Below are 14281 nucleotides of genomic sequence, written 5' to 3'. Positions count from 1 at the left end.
ACCCTGAACTAATCCAGACCCAGTACAGCGCTTCTCCCTCTGCCAGATTGTACTGTAGTGTAACGGTAGAGAGCATCATGGGTTTGGGTGTCACATAGACCTGAGTTTAAATCCCGGTCTCCCACTTACCAACTGTGTGGCCTTGGACAAGTTACATGAACTCTCAGAGTTTCAGAGTCCTCATCTGATAAAGTGGAGATAAGAATAGTAGCTACTCAGGATACTGCTGCTGTGAAAATTAAAGTGAGTCAATGTGTATAAAGTACCTGGCAGAGTTGCTGGATCTGTAAGTAGGAGTTATTGTTTAAGGGAGGGTCAGCATAATGAATGAGGGGCCTTTTTCCTATGAGTTTCCGAGGTAGGGCAGCAGCCAGGGATATCTCACCATCTTTTTCTCCCCTAGGGCTAGGGGCTCTGCTCCTAGAGGATTATGGTTCTTTCTGTGCAAAACACCCACCCTAAATCCTGCTGATAATCTTACACCAATGAAGGCAAGGCTTGGGGTAGTCCTTACTCCCTTAGGGGTCTTCAGGACCCCACTGCCTGCTTCCCTCCTGCTGACGGCCTTCCTGAAGCCTGGTAGTCTGGGGCGGATGGAAAATCCCCAGCCCTGATATCAGGGGAGCAGGGCTGAAAGACCCCAAATCTTTCTCTCCCACTAGTCCCCACAGAAGCCCATATAGCAGAGCAGTTAAGAGCACAAAATCCCGAGGATAGACCTGGTTTCAAATCCTAGCTCCACGACTTCCTAGCTGTGGAGACTTGGCTTAAATCCTGTAATTTCCCTGACTCAGTTTCCTCACCTGTATAATGGAGTTGATAACCGTGCCTACTTAAAGAACTGTTGGAAAAATTAAATGAGGCACAATAAATAGTACCTCTGACTTTTTCTCATGTTATTTTCCCCCTAGAATATACAAGTCAGGAGGCAATAGCACAGCTAGAACTAGAACCTGCGCCTTCAGAGTCTCCCTCTCACCACCTTTGTCTACACCACCCCTAAAATTATTCATGCTTTGGGATTAAGACAGTGCTTCCCAACTTTTCCCATCACAGTACATGATTTGATACCCCTTGGTTTAAATTAATGATGCTGTTTGAAGCCTGAAGGTCACCATCCCATCAGAGTTGGGGGCTCTGGCTACCCCAGGCTCTACCTGGCCACTTGAGACCTGAGAGCTGTAGCTCTTGACACACTTATAACTTGTCACTGTCCCCTAGCTGGGGACCTTTGGGTTAAAGTGTTGACAACCTCTGGTAAGAGCAAGCATTGCAGTGCCCAGAGTAACACATTAACTCATCAGTCTTGGGCCAGTTATTCAGTCTCCTAATGGGAATACAGAGGCCAGAGCCCAGGACATGAAAACTGGGAAGAAAATCAGATGTTCGCTCCAGTCCAGGCTGTGCCACAAACTCATGTGATCTTAGGCAAGTCATTCCCCTATTCTGGGATTTACTTTTCTGTCTGAAGCAGAAAGGAGTGAGACTAGAAGAAAGATTCCCATGGTCCCTTCCAGCTCTGATATTCTAAGAATCAAGAATTCTAAGAATTCCCCATTGCGTGGCCATATTCTGTTCCTGGTGACCTGGTTCCTGTCTCTGGTTCATAAAATGTAGCAAGTGGTAGACTCCCCTCACCCCACCTGCAATTGCGCAGGTCCTTCCAGCTCTTTCCAATTGTTACTGTTACTGGCTGGTTTCTGAAAATAACCCATCTGGTCCAGACAAAGGGTAAAGCCGCACATGTGCCCTGCCCGTCAACAGAATCCCTCCGAGTCCTCTGCCTGTCCAGCTTCCCCGTCTACTCCACCAGCCTCTGGGAGAGGAGCATTCCTAGTGTCCCAAATCATCTCCTTCCCACAGCTCCCAGGGCTGGCACTGCTCTCTGTGCACTGCAATGCTTGCTCTTAGGCAGGGAGGCTCTAGCAACAAGAGCGCAGCAGCCTTCCTTCAGGAGGAGGGAAGGAGGCTGGAGGCAGATCCCCAGGAGTCTGGCTGCCATGCTCTGGAGGCTGGACTTGGTCTTGTGGGCAGTGAGGAAACACCACAGCCTTGAAGCAGAAGGACATGGTTGGAATTTACGGTCAGGAAGCGTTTGGGCTCCATGGAAGCACACTGGAGCAGTGAGTGAGAATTTGGAGCTGTTGGAGAAATGTAGGCCAGAGAGATGACGTGGCAGTAAGGGACAGCAAAGAGGAGGAATTTGGGAGTGAATTTAGGCAGACTGGGTGACTGACCGATTGCCTATTCAACCACAGTCTGACTGTACCACTGTGCTGAGTGACCAGGATTCTACTGTTGTGGTATGAGGGGCCCATCTGGTTTCTTGGTATGGGGAGAAAGACTCCACAGAGAGTCGAGAAAGGGTCTCAGGTTAAGAGACAAATACATTAAAATCCCTTCAGTGGTTCTGGATGCTTCTTATAACTTTCTCTTACTTGGTCTCTAACACCGTGTATTATTGTCTCTGTTTAGCAGATGAGAAACTCGAGGTAGTGGCAGAACTAGGACCTTGAAATCAGGTCTCCTGATTCTTGGTCCCACCTTTGGCCTCAGAAGACTGCTTCCCTGAATGGTTGACAGACAGAGGTATTGGGATGTTTGCTCCCCTCCAGGCCCCCATACCCCCCTCCACCACCACCCTTCCTCCCCCCACCCTGCCTCCACAGCCCCACTCAGCCACCAAAGGGCAGATGCCTTTAGCACAGTGTTTTTCACCTGGTGTGCCACAGGAATTTTTAAAACATGCAATACCTGACTGTTGAGTCAGGGGCACTGACCTCTTTTCCTTTAGATTGTCAAATAAAAAAATGGCAACAGCCAACACAACAATAGCCATCTGGTGTGAGTGAATCAAAATTATACCTATTTTTTTGTCAGGTCAGCATAAAAATGTAGTTTTTGCTGTGCTGCAGAATTTCAGTAATTATTTTACGTGCCGTGAGACGAACAAGGTTGAAAATCGCTGCTCCAACACCTTCACAGCCCTCCACCTCGGCTTTGCTATATGTCATACGAAGAGGTGGATGGGCCAAGCAAAGGGTTTTGACATTCGAACACAGATGGTGATCCCTTTTTTTACAGAGGAATCTTATATAAACCACTAAAATGAACTCAAATAGACAAGAACCTGCTCAGGCTGAGGCAGAGGTGGTTGACTCAGAGGTATCTGCTTGGATGGTTGTCTCATTTGCCCCCACCATGCAGCATCTGTCATGACACTTCCAGAACCCCCGGGGTTCCCTGGCTCACAGTTTGAAAACCCCTGGACTAGCCCGGCCGGGTGTGGCTCAGCGGTTGAGCATGGACCTAGGATCCAGGCAATCAGGGTTAGATTCCCGGTCAGGGCACATGCCCGGGTTGTGGGCTCGATCAATGACTCTCTCATCATTGATGTTTCTGTCTCTCGCTCTCTCCCTCTCCTTTCCTCTCTCTGAAATCAATAAAGATATATTTATTAAAAAAAAAAGAAAGAAAACCCCTGGACTAGCCAACTCCTGCTTGAACATCCTAGAGTGAGGAACTCTCAGCCTGTGATGGCAGGTAGAATTCAGGGACTTGGATGGAAAAAAATGATCTCTCATTTTCACTAACCTCTAACTCAAGTTAAATACTGTGTTCCGTTATGAATGTATGCAGTGACCACAGTAATATTGACAGTTCCTGTGACTCTGTCATCCACAGAAGTCACTGATATTTTCATATCATATTACAGTCTTTGTAGATCTCTCAAAATATCATTTATGCTTCTCATTACTTTAAAATTACAATGGTTACTTTATCTGCTGCCAGATCTCTTTTTAAATGTATTAATAAGGAAGTACATATTAGTCTATCATAAACATTTTAAAAAATCTTGATAACTGTATTTTGATGTGATTGGTTTTCTTTGTGGTCCTATATATTTTATTTTATGCACTTAAAAACATGCTCAGAAGGGCTTCACCAGATTGCCAGAGGAGTCCATGGCATCAATAAGGTTAAGAACCCCTGTTCTGGAGCTTCTCTTTCAGAACAGAGGGGGCTGGGGAGCTTGCTGAAGCCTGCCAAAAGAGGGTATGTAGGGCCTAGGATCCCTGGGGCCCCTGTGCTCCGATGTACACTCTCTGAGCCTGAGGAAAATGAGACAGGAAACTGGGGCAGGAGCAAAGGGATTCTAAGAAGTGGAGCAGAAGCCAACAGGCTAGGCTGGCAGGGCTCAGTCTACTGGGACAGAACAGAATTCCTTAGCCCCAACCCCAGCCAGGCTTCTTAGGGGAGCCAGGACTCCTGGGTCCAAGTCTTGCTTCTGTCATTTCTCCTCCCATTCTCAGTTTCCTTCTCTGAGCTAATATAGTGGAAGCAACAGTGCCTTCAAGGTCAAGAGGGGCCCTGCTTCTAGATCTTCCTCTGCCTTGCCCAGTTGAGTGACTTTGGACAAGTCATCTCCCTTTCCCAGACTAGTTTTCATTTCTGTATAATTTTGGGCATGAGTACTATTACAATCCCTTGCCATACCCTCAGTGGACACTGATTATGGATCTCAGCGTATGATCATTCCATGCCCTTACATAGCTTCAGAAGCCTTTTAAACACTCTACCTTTGATTGTAATAAGAGAATGAAGTGAAATGTATTTGCTATTATTTGACTAAATGATCTACACTAAGGCACCATCTACATTTCCATCTCTACAATTCCAGGGCTCTAAAGATCTGATCTCAGAACCCCAATTAAGACGGTAGATAGATGTGAAGACCTATAAAGCAGGGCTATTTCTGAGCCGTGTACTTGCGTGTATATGTGTGTAACAGAGAAAGAGAACGTTCTCAGCTGGGCTATAGATTTTTCTCTCTCACACCCTACAGCAAAAATGGGGTCAGAATAGGACACTCACATGCTGAAATCTCAGTGTCCTGAAAGAGATGAAGAGGCACGTGGAAGTAGGACTCTTTATCAAAGTGTTGGGAATGGGCATCACACCAGGATTGGTGCCACCAGGCCCAACCTGTCCCCAAGCATTTTGTGTCACAAGGAACATTGGACATGCAGTGCAGAGGTATGATGGTGACAAAGAGTGAATAATACTGGCCAAATCCTGGTGTCATTCACACAGACTCTGATCACACACAGCCAGGTGGCCAACATGAGGATGTGCTGGAGACTGTGGCCTCTCCCAAAGCAGCACAGAAAGCCACTTAGGAAGTTATTTCAGAGTGCTAACTTGTCCAGGTTACAGCTAAAGCCCAGAAAGGTGCTGTGGCTTACCTAAAGTCATAGCCAGTTTAAGCCAGTACTAGGACCAGAGTCCAAATCTCCACAGGCCCTCAGGGCCAGGCTGGTATCATAAACAGAAAGTGGGCTGGGTGGAAAATAGTAGGCAGCAGTGGGGACTGTGGCAAACTAGAGGTCACATGTCCCATTTAAAGGCAGCAGCTTATAATCAGTTCAAGTAGATTGTTGGCATATGAGAAGGTGGACCCATAGTGCCATGTCTTCCTGCTGATTTTTAAATAGAAGTCCGAATCTAGATTTTTATATTAAAAAGTCCATTTTCAAATGTCAGCATCTAAGTTTTTTAAATGTTATAACAAAACACTGCGTATGTCAAAGAAAACGCATCTGGGGACTTTAGCATTTGGCCATTTTTGCAACTTCTGGTGGGATGGGTAAGAGCCCAGGCCCTGGATTTAGACATTCAAAGATCTGAATCCCATGTTAGCCACTTGTTGTTAGCTGAGCAATCTTATTCAAGATTTGTAGCCTCTTTAAGCCTCAATGCTCCTATCTGTAAAATGGGAGTAATATAATGGGCTACTGTGAGGATTCAATGAGGTAATGAATTTAAAACACCTAGCGCAATCATTACCCCATAGCAGGTGCTCAATACACCTAGTACCTCCACCAAAGAGCCTCTAAGCTTCACAGTGGTTGGAGGAATAGTCAATCCCCAGTCCATGCATCTCAACTTAATTTTCTCCAACGTGTGGGTACTCCATGTCCATGAACTCTAACTCAGACACCCAACACCCTCAAACATGCTCACACACACCCTGCACACACCCTTGGGAAGCTTTAGAGATGCCAAGGCTGGTTACCAAGGAAAGGTGTTTAGGAGGCTTCCCTGGGGTACCTTCCCTGCAACTTTCTAGTGTTGTTTAGAAGAGAGGCCTCTCCCAGAGCAGGGGGCTGGCTAACATGGCCTCTCGGGGGTATTTATAGCACCAGAATGTTTCAACTTTAATTTTTTAGCTCCTGTGCACACTCACACATGCTTATGTGCACCATCTGCCCAAAGCCCTGGGCAAGAGTGTCTACCTCTCCTGTTCCTGGGAAACTTCTCTCATTCCATCTCATTTTCCCACAGCTCCCCTGGGTGTGGAGGGGGCTCACTGTCACAAGCATGGAAACCAGCATCCCCTGAAATCGACTTGCTTGGCAGGGAGCTGCTGGGGAAGGGAGAACAGGGGAGGAAGCTCAAATGACTGAATGAAAGGTGCTCGGTACCTTGATCAGCCCCTGGAAGCAAGAAGCAACCATAGCCTCATGTACTTGGGGGACTGCACTGGTTCCAAAGGACTTGCTCATTTAGTGTCTCCCTGGAACTTCCTGCTGCCCCAGATGGTGCAAGGGTGTGAGGGGCCCCATGTCACACATGGAGAGGAAACTGACACAAGTTTCTTGCTCTGAATCAGTTTATCCAGCTCACTCAAGTCTCCAAGATCTGGGAATCTCTAGTAGAACATGCAAGGGGTTCTGAGTTCCAGTCTTAGGCTGCACCTCAACTTAACAACAACAACAACAGGGCTACCAGTTAGCCAGCACTTCTGACATTCCCTCACCCCCACCCCACTGTAGAATTTAAAAGAGACTGAGACATAGGAAAGTGACTTACACCCAAGGTCACCAGTAGGGATTACAGTCTGCATTCGAACCCAAGGTTGTCTGACTCCAAAGTCCACGCTTTAAGTACCTATTATACTGCCTCATGCATCGGGGCCACATTCCAGGCCTGGGTTTCAGTTCCAGGAATCATTAGAAAATACCATCACTCTGTGAGCTGTTTTTCCCCTGCTTTCTGTTTATATGAGTCTATATTTCAAAAAGTCCCAAGAAGTTGTATTTCAAAAGTAAAAGAACTTAAGCAGCTGTGATTCCAGCATAATCTGAATAATTCTTTATCATGGAGGTCACATTTTACAAAACATCCATTACTCTATTTCATCAATTCTAAAATGCATGTTTGTGAATTTTTTAAAAAATTCTTTTTTGTTAATCCTTACCTGAGGATATTTTTTTCCATTGCTTTTCAGAGAGAGTGGAAGGGAGAGAGAAACATTGATGTGAGAGAGACACATTGACTGGTTGCCTCCCGCACACACCCTGACTGGGGGGCAGGAAGCAAACCTGAGACCCTTCAGTGCACTGGCCAATGCTCTAACCACTGAACCACACTGGGCAAGGCATGTTTGTAAGTTTTAAAAAATTTGAATCTGGATGCATCTGAAAATATGTGGAATCTTAAGTTTCCATGCAATACACTGTTTTATTTGGCCCTAAGAATAATTTTGGTAGACAAGCATTGCCAAGATGACATCCCCCGCTTTTACAGCTGGGAAAACTGAGGTTCAAAGAGGTTAGGCAACTTGCCTGAGGTCAAGTCCTGTCTCCTGCTTCCCAACACAAGCTATGTTCACCATATACTCCTGGCTTCCAGGCCCTGCACTCACAGCTACCTGTTCTCATCGCCCCTGGCCACTCTCCAGCAGAGGCCTGAGGGAGACAGCAGATCCCTCACCCAGGCTCCCCAGCCTCAGTCAGAGGTGGGAGGAATCCAGTGTGGAGACTCCAGACCCATATGGGAAGTTTTCAGGCCAAAGGCTTCCACTTTCAAGAATACATCTCATGTATGAGGCAGCATTATAGAGACCAAAGCTGGGTTTGGGGTGTGAAGGAAGTATTTCTGCCCAGTGCCCCCATAAACCATGCAAGCTAGATCTAGGGTTCCCACACCTAGGGTCCCCATTCTCTGGAAATTACCCACAACTGCCCTATTTCTCATATTTCAAAAAGCCAAATGAAAACCAAACATTGACTCTAGATAAGATCTCACAGACAGATTAAAACTCAACATTTCTTTGCTTTTGGTTAAACTTACAGCAGCTCAGTAGCATTAGCATGGTTGTTCCTGCTGACCAGAAACCACTGATTGGCTATCACAGGGCCCCAATTAACATATAAGGGGGGAAACCAATTAACAACTTATTATGTAACAGGTACAGCTTGGCAGTCAAAAATCTTTCAAAACAAGGGGGTGTGACAGGGGAAAATAATAAGAGAGAAAGCTGAAGTGGAAGTTTGAGCTCCTAATTTTCCCACATGGGGACCATGAAGCTCAGAGAGCTGGAGTGACCTACAAGGTCACACAGCAGGGCTGGAATCAGCACCCAAAGTGTCTGTCCCTCGGGAGAGGCATCTGCACACCACACCCTGCTATGCTGAGGTTCAAGAAGCCAGAGCATCAAGACTCACCAGGGCTGCAGAGGGGGTCAGGACAGGGAAACGTCTTCTCCCTGGCACCTGTGGGTTCTTTCCTGGCGGGCAGTTGCCAAGGCCACGTTGTCTTTCCTCCCTGGGTGTCTGCCAGGGCAGCTAGGCCTGGGAGCCTCCTGGAAAACCAGCTCTGGGTGAGGTGAAGGCCTCTCTGAGCAAGCACCCTGTGAGGTCTGGAGTGGCCAGGCCCTGGGGTCACAGTGTGGCCATGGAGGGCTTAGTTACTCAAGCTTGCACAGCTGCTTCCTGGCATTCAGGGAGCTCTCCAGGTTGCACGGCTGGTTTTCGTGCCAGCTGCTGGGTGCCTTTAAGAGAATGATCACAGTTCATTGGCTGAGCCAGGCTCCCCCTACCTCTTTACCTGAGCAAGTGAAAGCAGCTAGGCTAGGGGCAGGCCAGGGACTCAGGTGAGTAAACAAACCATGGTAACCTGCTGGCTCTCCCCTCCTCCATGCCCTGGTCCTCTGCTTCCTTCCTTGCCCCCACCAGCAACCCCAGAGACAATCTGGGGGTAAAGAAAAGGCAAAACATTCTGCAAAGTGCCTAGTGTTGCTCAGTTCACAAAGCTTCATTATCTCATAGTAACCCTACACCAGAGCTATTAGCATGCCTTCTCTTTGGGATGGAGAAACTGTCCTTGGAGGGGTAAAATGCCTTGTCCAGTTCACACAGCTCTAGGAAGGAAGGTGGACAGAGTAGGATGGTGTGAGGATCCAAACCAAAGTCTCCTACTTTTGACTTCCTAAACAGTGCTACTGGACCACACCACCTTCCTTTCTGTGAAGCCTTTGGCCATGACTCACGCCTCAGTTTCCACATCTGTAAAGTGTTATAGTCATGCTTGTATGTGAGTCTACACTCACAGTATTGAGTGTATCTTGTTGGACTCAGAGCTAAAAAGGAATTGGAGATTATCTAGTCCACCCATTCATTTAGTAGGCATTCTTTCATTCAGCAGGCATTGTTACTCAGCAAATACTATGTGTCCAGCCTATTTTAGGTCCGAGGGATACATATATCAATGAACAAGAAAGTCAAAGACACTACTCTTACTGAGTTTGCACTCTGGAGAAAGGGGAGATAGACCTAAACAAGTAAACAGATTAGATAGGTAATAGCACCCTGAAAAAACGAAATGAGCTGATATGACAAAGTAATGGGGGGAGGTGACTATTTTAGATTATGTGGTCTGGGACACTCTCTCTGAGGAGGTAATCTTGAAGCTGAGATGAATCATGATAAGGAACCAACCACTGGAAGAACTGGAGCAAAAGTGTTTTAAGTACTGGGAACTGGAAGTGCAAAGGCCCTGGGGCAGGTATATTTGGAGAACAGAAAGAAAACTGCTGTGGCTACAGTGTAGTCCAATCCCTGCACCCATTATTTATTTATTTAAATATTTTTATTGATTTTTAGAGAGAGATGAAGGGAGAAACATCGATGTGAAAGAATAACATTAATCAACTGCCTTCTGCACGCTCCCTACCGGGGATCGAGCCCGCAACCCAGGCACATGTCCTGACTGGGAATTGTACTGGCAACCCCTCAGTGCTTGGGATGATGTCCCACCAACTGAGCTGCACCTGCCAGGGTCCTGCACCACTTTTTTAATATATAAAGAAGTGATTCAGAGAGATGAGTTGACTCACCCAAGACACCCTCTTATAAATTTCCCCTTCCTTTCTTTTTTAAAAATTGAATTTATTGGGGTGACATTGATTAATTACATAGGTTTCAGGTGTACAATTCTATAATCCATCATCTGCATATTGTATTATGTGTTCACCACATAAGTCAAGTCTCCTTCCATCACCATTTTTCCCCCCTTTACCCTCTTCTTCCTCCTCCTACCCCCTTCCTTTATCTATCTTTTGAATTAGGGAGGGAGACTGAAATCTGGAGCTCACTGGCATCCTTGGGTTGCCGACCCAACAATCATTCCATGAGCCTACAATGCCATAACCTTATACTTCTCCACTCTGCAGACATGTACAAATTCCAAGAGGATAAGAGCTATGATTTTAAGAGTTTATCACATTGAAGAACAAAGTCCTGACCAACAGAATATAGTATTAAAAATTCCAACAGTAATGAAAACTGCTGGTGGTCACATGGGGTTGGCACAGGCCCTTCCTGCTGAGTTTCCTTCCCACTTTCATTTTCAAAATTTTTTTACTTTGAGCTTTCAAAAGGGCGGCCTGTTTTCAGTCATCATATTACTGGTGGTAGCATTGGGATTGTTATTCTGCAACTGTTGAGTAGGTAGTGTGGGATAAAGCAATGAGTTGGTAGTGTTGAGAACCATGACTTTTGGTGTGGGAGAAAGGAGATACAGATGAAAGATGAAAGGAATTAAGTAAAAACCTTATAATTCTGAATTTGAATTGGAAATTTCAGTATGAATTTTTAATGTAGCTGATCTGAAAACAAACAAACAAACAAACAAACCTTAAAACCTAGCTCTGCCTACTGGTTTCAGGCCTAGACATAATGACCAACACTTTGGTGAGCACCTTTAATGCCCAGACTGTGGTCTCTAAATGACTTCCCACTTAAAGGAACCAGGGCTCCTAAAAAAAAGCCCAAAAAAACAACAATAGCTGATTCCAGCTTTGGTGCAGAAAATGTATATATACTTAGACTATCTTTTAATGCCACAAACCCAGGAAGTTAGAGTCATGGCAAAGGGGCTCGAAAAACAACCCGAACAGACTCTCATTGGCCAAAGTCAGGATAATTTGAGCATCAGTAAAGAAAATAACTGTAATGAGTTGAAAAACATCAAATATATTTAAAGCCACGAGTTCAAAATGATACTTTAAAAATAAACAAAACCTCAGTGATCATCTTGGAAGATATTAGGAAATCAACTTATTATTTTGAAAACTGGTAATAAAGGGAAACAATTGAGCATTTATTGTCTTTCCTATAAAAACTGTGCCTCAGGCAACCAAACAGTAGATAAGAGGAGGCTGCTCTTTACATAAGCCTTCCAACCAATGAAATGAAACAGGAATGAAGGAGGACTGACTCGGAATATCACCATTTTGCAACTCCTTATGAAATGGCTGATCTAACTGACGATATTACAAAAAGAGAAAACATTAGACATAATAGTCCTCTTGATGGAATTAAACACTACCTCCTGGGGAAAAATCATGTCCCACAAATCAAGCCAGAATCTGATCAAGCCTTGAGAGCAGCGGTTGACAAACTTTCTCACTAACGGCTGGGTAATAAGTATTTTAAACTTCACAGGCTACACAGTCTCTGTTGCAACTATTCAACTTGATGTTGTAGCATAGAAAACAGCCACAGACAATAGCTAAACAAATGGGCATATCTGTGTTCCAATAAAATCCTATATACAGAAAGGGTGGGGCTGGATTTGGCCCGTGGACCATAGTTTGATCTCACTACCAGTTTACAGGAAATACAGGGACTGAGGAGTGAAATGACACCGCAGGGATGAAATAAGCAAAAGCCAAACCGGGGGAAAGCCTAACAAGAAAGCCAACCTGATTTCTTTAACAAATGAATGTCAAGATATTAAAAGAAGAGAGAGAAAGATGGAAGGGGTAGATTAAAAGACCCTTCAATATTGACCAATCACAATGTATGGACCTTTTTGAATCCTAACTCAAACAAATATAAATATATATCTGTGTGTGTGTGTGTGTGTGTGTGTGTGTGTATGGTAATTGGAGAAATGTGGCCACTGACTCAAGTATTTTATAATGTTGAGGAATTATTGACATTTGGAGGTGTTTGATGATGTATTGTGGTTATGTTTTAAAAAGGGGAATCCTTATCTTTTAGAGATATATGCTAAAATATTTATAGATAAAATGGTGTGATGACTGGAATTTGGTTAAAAATAATGGATGATGGGATATAAAGGGAACAAATTGGAAAGGACTGGTAATTGTGAAGGTGAATGATAGGTGCAGAGAAGTTCATTATACTATTTTCTCTTCTACTGTGTAAATACATGAAAATGTCCACCATGAAAAGTTAAAATATCAGCCAATTAATAAAATTTTGAAAATATGACAAACTCGAATTTTGGAAAGGATATGGGGAAAGGGTTGCTCTCACACCTGGGGGGAATGTTAATTCCTAAAACAACTTTTGAGATCAATCTGTGTACACCTCATGTTCCAAAAATTCCGCATCTGAATATATACTCAAGAGAAACTTTAGTCCATTGAGAGACAGAGAGAAGCGTTGTTTAATTGGAACTGAAAATACCAAAATGGATAAATTGTAGTGCATTTGCACTTTGAACTACAGGGGTGAAGAGAGGCTTTAAAATGCAGACACTTGGAAATGGCAACTACATGTGGAAGTACGAGCTGGAGCCCCATGAGGATAGATTTAGCTCAACAGATGTTGACCTGGTGTCCATTCTGGGCCAGACCTTCTGCTAAGTGCTGGGGATACAGAGGTGATGTCCCTCATGGGGTTCAAAGTCTAGATATCAGAGCTGGAGGGGGCCTGACGCACCATCTAGCCCAAGCTACCCATTTTACAGACATGGAAAATGAGGTCCAGAGAAGTTAAATGACTTGCCAAGGCACACATTTGGTTTGTGGAGGAACTGAACCAAAAATTGAGCTAGGTTTCTGATGCTCAGAGAATTGGCAGATCTTGAAGCTACACATTCTTAAGCTGAATCCTGGCTCTGTATCTCACTAGCTGTGACCATGGCCAAGTTTTTTAAGTCTCTTTCCTAAGAAGGATAATAACACCTACTTCTTAGGCTGATGTGAGGATTGAATGAAATTTAAGGATGAAATAAAGCCCTTGACGTTGTGACAGAAAAGGAATAAGACCTCAGTGGATAAGTTACTTACTCTTATTATTATTTATTAATACAGAATCAGGTCTTTAGCAAAAGGATAAACTGCTACATTCTATGTTGCTCTTAAAATAGTTAACCCCACTCTTTAGAACCAGGATGGCCAAGGCTCTGTACCAGGTCAGTGAGCTGCTGTCTATCCCAGCCCTTCCCCAAGCAGGCACGTGTAAGGGACTCCTCACCACTCGCCCACTCAGCTCTGACTGCTCTCTGAGGCCCTTGCTAAGAAATGAAAGGAAAGCACAGCTCTGTAATTTGTATGGATTCTGCTCTACCATCCTGAGCCTCAGCTCCCTTTAGAGTGAGGATAATAAAACCTACCTCATAAGATTGTTGTGAGGTTTTAAAGAACTAATGCTTAGTATATACTAAGCCCTCAATATATTGGAGCTATGATGCTGATGATGCAAGACACCTGTCCCAAGGTATCAGCCTCCGGAGATACAGAAAAGGGTCAACCACACACCCTACCCTCAGAGTGCTTCAGTCCAGTGGGGATACAGTCAGAAGCCACTCCATCCTTCCCATTTCACCCCATGCTGTCATGTTTCAGGCAGGGGTCAGGGACCAGGGGCCCAAATGATTCTGGCTGCTTTATTCTGCAGGGAGGCTGGCTCTAAGAAGGACCGAGCCAAACGTTCTGTCTGAAACCACCCACATGCTCACCTCTGCTGGTGAGAACCCCATTCCCAGCTCTGCAGAAGTGCTAGATGTCTCTGGCTGCTGAAGCCAAAGCATCATATGCTCTGAATAATAAAGCCATCTAGAAAGTTCCCTGGGGGCCAGGCAGCCAGAAATATCACAAAAGGTCTGCCATCAAAGCCAGGCTCCTGTCCCCAGGACACTGAAACCATTGGGCCCAGGGAAGGTCAATACCCAGTTCCTTCCC

The 14281-nt window shown here is 45.0% G+C and overlaps 1 protein-coding gene across 1 annotated transcript in view; it reads right to left on the bottom strand.

Moving 5' to 3' along the window:
• Window positions 1-8642, bottom strand: part of LARP1 (La ribonucleoprotein 1, translational regulator) — a 78966-nt gene extending 70324 nt beyond the window's left edge. Inside the window, exon 1 of the mRNA XM_081134369.1 lies at window positions 8511-8642. The gene's annotated coding sequence lies outside the window, so the exon portion shown is untranslated. The remainder of the gene's footprint in view (window positions 1-8510) is intronic.
• Between the last annotated feature and the right edge of the window lie 5639 nt (window positions 8643-14281).

The sequence above is a fragment of the Miniopterus schreibersii genome, assembly GCF_964146895.1.
Source record: "Miniopterus schreibersii genome assembly, chromosome: 4".
In the NCBI taxonomy this organism is placed as follows: Eukaryota; Metazoa; Chordata; class Mammalia; order Chiroptera; family Miniopteridae; genus Miniopterus; species Miniopterus schreibersii.
This window is presented reverse-complemented; position numbering and strand designations above follow the sequence as displayed.